At 45.4% G+C, this 5,929-nt stretch overlaps 1 pseudogene; it reads left to right on the plus strand.

Moving 5' to 3' along the window:
* The first annotated feature begins 4,671 nt into the window (after window positions 1-4,671).
* LOC138768662 (olfactory receptor 5V1-like) lies at window positions 4,672-5,602 on the plus strand (annotated as a pseudogene).
* The last annotated feature ends 327 nt before the right edge of the window (window positions 5,603-5,929 follow it).

Below are 5,929 nucleotides of genomic sequence, written 5' to 3' on the forward strand. Positions count from 1 at the left end.
TCCCCGCCTACCCCGAGGATCCGACACTTCATCTACCACTGCCATGCTGTGTCAGGGTAAATTTTAGAGTGGTTCATATGCTAAAGTACCTCTGTTTTAATGGTTCCCTGTGTTCTCACCGTCATGCTGTGTCAGGCTAGGTTTTGGGGTGGTTCATATGCTACCTCTGTTTTAATGGTTCCCTGTGTTCTCACTGCCATGCTGTGTCAGGCTAAATTTTGGGGTGGTTCATATGTTACCTCTGTTTTAATGGTTCCCTGTGTTCTCCCCACCATGCTGTGTCAGGCTAAATTTTGGGTGGTTCATATGCTACCTCTGTTTTAATATTTCCCTGTGTTCTCACTGCCATGCTGTGTCAGGCTAAGTTTTTGGGTGGTTCATATTCCACCTCTGTTTTAATGGTTCCCTGTGTTGTCACAGCCATGCTGTGTCAGGTTAAATTTTGGGGTGGTTCATGTGCTACCTCCGTTTTAATGGTTCATTGTGTTCTCACCACCATGCTGTGACAAGCTAAATTTTTGGGTGGTTCATATGCTACCTCTGTTTTAATGGTTCCCTGTGTTCTCACTGCCATGCTGTGTCAGGCAAAATTTTCGGGTGGTTCATATGCTAACTCTGTTTTAATCCTCCACTGTGTGATCACTGCCATACTGTTGCCCAGAATTTGGCATAATGGTGCGATTATGCAGTCTCAGAGGCATCCATGCATCCACAACCTTCCCTGTGCCGAGCTTGAGTCCCCTGCAAAAATGCTTGAGTTTCCTATTGACTTCAATGGGGTTCGTTACCCCATGGATGGACACTGTACAGAAAGGAGGATTAGCTTGCAGCTGAGGAAGCTCCATTATTACTGTATGCAGGGACCAGGAAAACTCCCCCCTTCCCAGCAGTGTCCCCCTATAACCCCCTTACTGATCCTGATGCCAGATCTCCCCACACTGGATGATTGGCACTGACCAGACATCACAAATCTCCCCCATTGCCCTGCAGCCGGCACTCCTGTGTATATTGCCGCCTCCACTCATCTGCCCTATGATGGAAGCTTTGGATGTAGTTTATGTCTCTGAACTTGTTCTTTATTTATTAATATTAGTGTGTGACGTCACTTTTATATGCTGGAAGTGCACAGAGGACTGCCAGACACCCTATTAACTCTCTTCTGTACTTTTTTTGTTGTTGCAATTTTTGTATATTTTGTCTCATCAGGGCATGTTTGAACGAAATATGCAAGAATTAGAACGAAAAAATTTGACAGCTTTCTTCAAGACACATTAAACGTCACACAGAGAAGAGTTCCGGTACTTGAGGTAGAGTATAGTGTAATTTACAATTGGTCCATGCGCCATCTGGTGGTAAAATGCAGAAACTACATTTTAAAGCCTTAAAATACAGATCCGCAGCAAATTTCTTGCTACGAATAGGCAGCGAGATCAGCTGTGGATCTGTGCCCTGTCTCCTCTATGTGCAGACAAACTCGCAGTTTGACAGCAGCCCGCCCGTTAACTCCCCCGGCCGCCAGAGCCGGTACATCACCTGATCCCGGCTTCGGCTTCCTCCGGCTTGCTTCACTGGTTCCCTGCACGTCCCGTTCGGCCACTCAGTGCGCTGCCCCGCCGCAGCGCACTAATTGGCTGGGCGGGCTGTGAAGATGTCGGGAGCCCCGACGCAAGCGGGAGGAAGCCGGAGCCAGGATCAGGTGATGTATAGGCTCCGGGGGCTGTGGGGTTAACGGGGCGGGCTGCTGTCAAGCTCGCAGCGGGATGTACATCCCACTGCGAGTTTGTCTGCACATAGAGGAGACAGGGCACAGATCCGCAGCAAATCTCGCTGAATATTCACAGCGAGAAATACGCTGCAGATCTGTCGTGTGTGTTAGTACCCTTAACGCATCAAGGTAAGTTACTCTGATGGGCTAACATATCAATGCGATCATGGTGACCATGGCTACATCTGTATATATAGGACATTCTATGATATTGTAGAGATCCCTTTGTTGGACTGAGCTTGGTCAGCTGTGGGTAGACATCTTGCATTTTTTATTATTAGAAAGGAAATGATAGGCAGCTTTGAGAGGAGAAGTAATTCTGGGAATGTTTCCATGAATCTATTGCCCTTGTGATATAGGCGCTCATCCATAACCAATGCATGGTATCTTTATTGTATCTTATCATATGAAAGCTTTCTTTTTATTGCCTGTATGAATTAACTGAATAGTGTACTCATGATACCACGCATGAGGACCCACCATATAAAAACTGATGTTATACGGTATTACTGTATATTGTTTTTATGTTATTTGGTATAAGTGTCATGATCTTGCCTGAAAAGGCATCAGTGCCACCCTCTGCTGCGAAGATTAGACCTCTGCGCCAAAGACTGCGATTTTGGCCATAATATTCCATTTATTCTGTGTTTTTTTGCCTTGTTTTTGCCCTGTCTGAACTGTGTCTTATTTCTTCTGGTCTGCTAATTGTTTTCCCTGCCCACCCGTGTCTGTGCTGCAAAGTTTCCTCTGGTCATGGAACAGTTAACCTGCCTTTGCCTCAGTGATTGACAGCTGGTCCCTCCTATCATCTTCTGGACTTGGTTCCTGGTCTCCTATTTAAGATTGCAGCTTCTGCCTGTGCCTGGCCGGTTATTGACTTAGTCTCTGCCTGCTTGTGTGTTCTGTTTTCTGGTTTCTCCTGACTTCTGCCTTGTATCTTTTGACCTCGCTTGCTTGCTGCCTGCCCTCGACCATATTGCCTGTTATTTGACTACTCTTTTGGATCCGATTTTGTACTTTTGCTGCCAGACTGTTGTGACCCGGATTGCTGACCATTCTTATTGTGTTTGTTCGTTTTGTCTTGTCTATTGTTTCACGTATCCAGGCCAGGGATCGCCGCCAAGTTGTCCGCTGCCATTTTAGGGCAGATTGCGGCAATTAGGTAGGGACAGTGGGAGGGGCTGAGCTCAGGGCTCACTGTCTCTTTGTGTTTGGTGTCACCGGTTCCTGACATAATAACCGGCCGTACAATATTTTTTTAACTCCTTACCTGTGGCCAGTAATGGACTCAGCACAGGAGTTATCTGTCCGTTTTGAGGGTCTTGCTAACCTCGTTTTTGAGCTGGCCAAACAGGTCCAGCTATTGGCCCAGCAGCTACCAGCTACCACTCCTGCCACCCCAGTGGTCACACTCAAGGAGCCTGACAAGTGTTCTGGGGACCTGAACACAGATGTGATGTTCAGAGATGCTTGGGTCAGTCACCCCACCCCTAGCTCCCTTGAAGAGGCCATTTCCCTGGCGATTACCATTGATCACATGCTAAGACTACGCCCAGACCACTCCTGTGTCGTTAATGTTCCTTCTTCTGTCCCCTCCAAACCTCTGCATACTATGTCTCGTCCTCTGGTCACCATGGAGGAACCTCCGGAACTGGGCAAAATTAAAAGATCTCTGGTCCGTAAGGAACTCAGAAGAAGGAATGGACTCTGTTTTTACTGCGGAGAAAGTGGACATTTCATCAGCTATTGTACCAAGCGTTCCCCGAAGCCAGATCATCAGCGTCCAGATGACAACCAGGATAGTCATCTGGGCGCCCAGGTACTTGTGGGTGGTCTTGGTGTGCATTGTCCTGTTAATGATTACCATGTCTGCTAATTTGTGTAAGGTGGAAATTGGCTCTGTATGTCCTGGTGATGGTACTAGGTCTGTGTCCTCATGTAAGGCAGAATTTGGATCTGTGTCTGGTATTGATTTGAGCAGTTATGGGAGATCTGTCAGACCGGTTACATATCTCTTGGAGTCTGATTCTGATGAGTGGGAGACGGACGATGACATTTCCAGTGACATCGAGACATGCATTGAAGAGGTCCTTTCCCTCCTAGGTCTGGTGAGGGTCCAGAGGCCCCTCATAAAAGGGGGGGTAATGTCATGATCTCGCCTGAAAAGGCATCAGTGCCACCCTCTGCTGCGAAGATTAGACCTCTGCGCCAAAGACTGCGATTTTGGCCATAATCTTCCATTTATTCTGTGTTTTGTTTGCCTTGTTTTTGCCCTGTCTGAACTGTCTTATTTCTTCTGGTCTGCTAATTGTTTTCCCTGCCCCACCCGTGTCTGTGCTGCAAAGTTTCCTCTGGTCATGGAACAGTTAACCTGCCTTTGCCTCAGTGATTGACAGCTGGTCCCTCCTATCATCTTCTGGACTTGGTTCCTGGTCTCCTATTTAAGATTGCAGCTTCTGCCTGTGCCTGGCCGGTTATTGACTTAGTCTCTGCCTGCTTGTGTGTTCTGTTTTCTGGTTTCTCTTGACTCCTGCTTAGTTTCTTTTGACCTCGCTTGCTTGCTGCCTGCCCCTGACCTTATTGCCTGTTTATTGACCTTGCTTTTTGGATTGTGTTTTTGTACTGCGCTGCCCAATTGTTGTGACCCGGACTGTCGACCATTCTTTATTGTGTTTTGTCTGTCTGTCTGTCTGTCTTTTTTTTGTCCCACCAAGCCAGTGCAGGGACTGCCACCCAGTTGCTGTCCTGGGGTTTAGCCTAGGGAGGCAAGTAGGTAGAGTCAGTGGGCGGGGCTGAGCTTAGGGCTCACTGTCTCTTTGTGTTTGGTGTGACTGGTCGTGACAATAAGTCTATAAAATAAATGTTAAATACCTATTTATATCTTTCTTTTCTAGAAATTGTATAATATGAGCATCAATCACACACTGGTAACAAGATTTACTCTTCTGGGATTCTCTGGTATTACCGAGCAGCAACAAGCCTCCCTTTTCCCCATCTTTCTATGTACATATATTATTACAATGGTTGGGAACCTGTGTATAATAATTACATATAAGCTCAGCCCAAGCCTCCACACTCCAATGTATTTTTTCCTTGCTAATTTTTCTTTCATTGAAATCCTGTGTGTTTCATCTACTGTCCCTAAGATGTTGTCCAGTTTACTGTCAAAATATAAAGTGATCACCTTCTCTGGCTGTGCTTTACAGATGTATTGCTTTCTTCTGTTTAGTGGAACCGAGTGCTATATGCTGGCGGTCATGGCTTATGACCGGTATAGCGCCATATGTCGCCCTCTTATGTATACTGTAATTATGAGTGAAAAGGCCTGTAACTGGCACATAGTGGGCTCTTATATCATTGGTGCGGCCAACTCTCTAGTACAAACAGTGTTCGCATTTTCATTACAATTCTGTGGATCCAATGAGAGACCATTTCTTTTGTGATGTTCCTCCAGTAGTAGCAATCTCCTGCCAGTCTTTGGTTGTTGACGTTGTGACATTTTTGACTGCAGCCGTTCTTATATTTGGCTCATTTATACTAACACTGTTTTCCTATATAGAGATCATTTCAAAAATTCTAAAGCTCCCATCTGCATCCGGCAAGAGGAAAACATTTGCAACCTGTTCTTCTCACTTAATGGTTGTTGCAATATTTTATGGTTCAGCGATTTCTATGTATTTTAGACCAAGTTCAACCTATAAAGATGGGAAGAACAGTTTGGTGTCTTTAATGTATACAGTTATTTCTCCGCTCTTAAACCCATTTATATACAGTCTACGAAACAAAGAGGTCAAGTCAAATATCAAAAATATATTTTTACGTCTGGTAAAATTGTAATTTTTTTGTACGATAATTCCTCCTTGCCATATCTTTTTTATACTCATTTATCCATGCTCTTTCTCATCTTATTTATTTTTTTTACTACAAGTTCTTTGCCCTCATTCCTTTATTTAGTATTTAGACTATTAGCTTACAATGTTTGTCCTTACTCACCTCCCGCTAAGTCAGGGACAGAACTACCACCGTAGCGGCTGTAGTAACTGCTACGGGGCCAGCCACATCAGGGGGCCCTGCTTAGCCTTGCCATGTCTCTAGTTACCCATTCAGGACCTTTCTCCTAGAACTGGACAACCAGGAATAGTGTGTACTATAGTCCGGCCCTTC

This window comes from Dendropsophus ebraccatus, chromosome 12 (assembly GCF_027789765.1).
Source record: "Dendropsophus ebraccatus isolate aDenEbr1 chromosome 12, aDenEbr1.pat, whole genome shotgun sequence".
NCBI classification, from domain to species: Eukaryota; Metazoa; Chordata; class Amphibia; order Anura; family Hylidae; genus Dendropsophus; species Dendropsophus ebraccatus.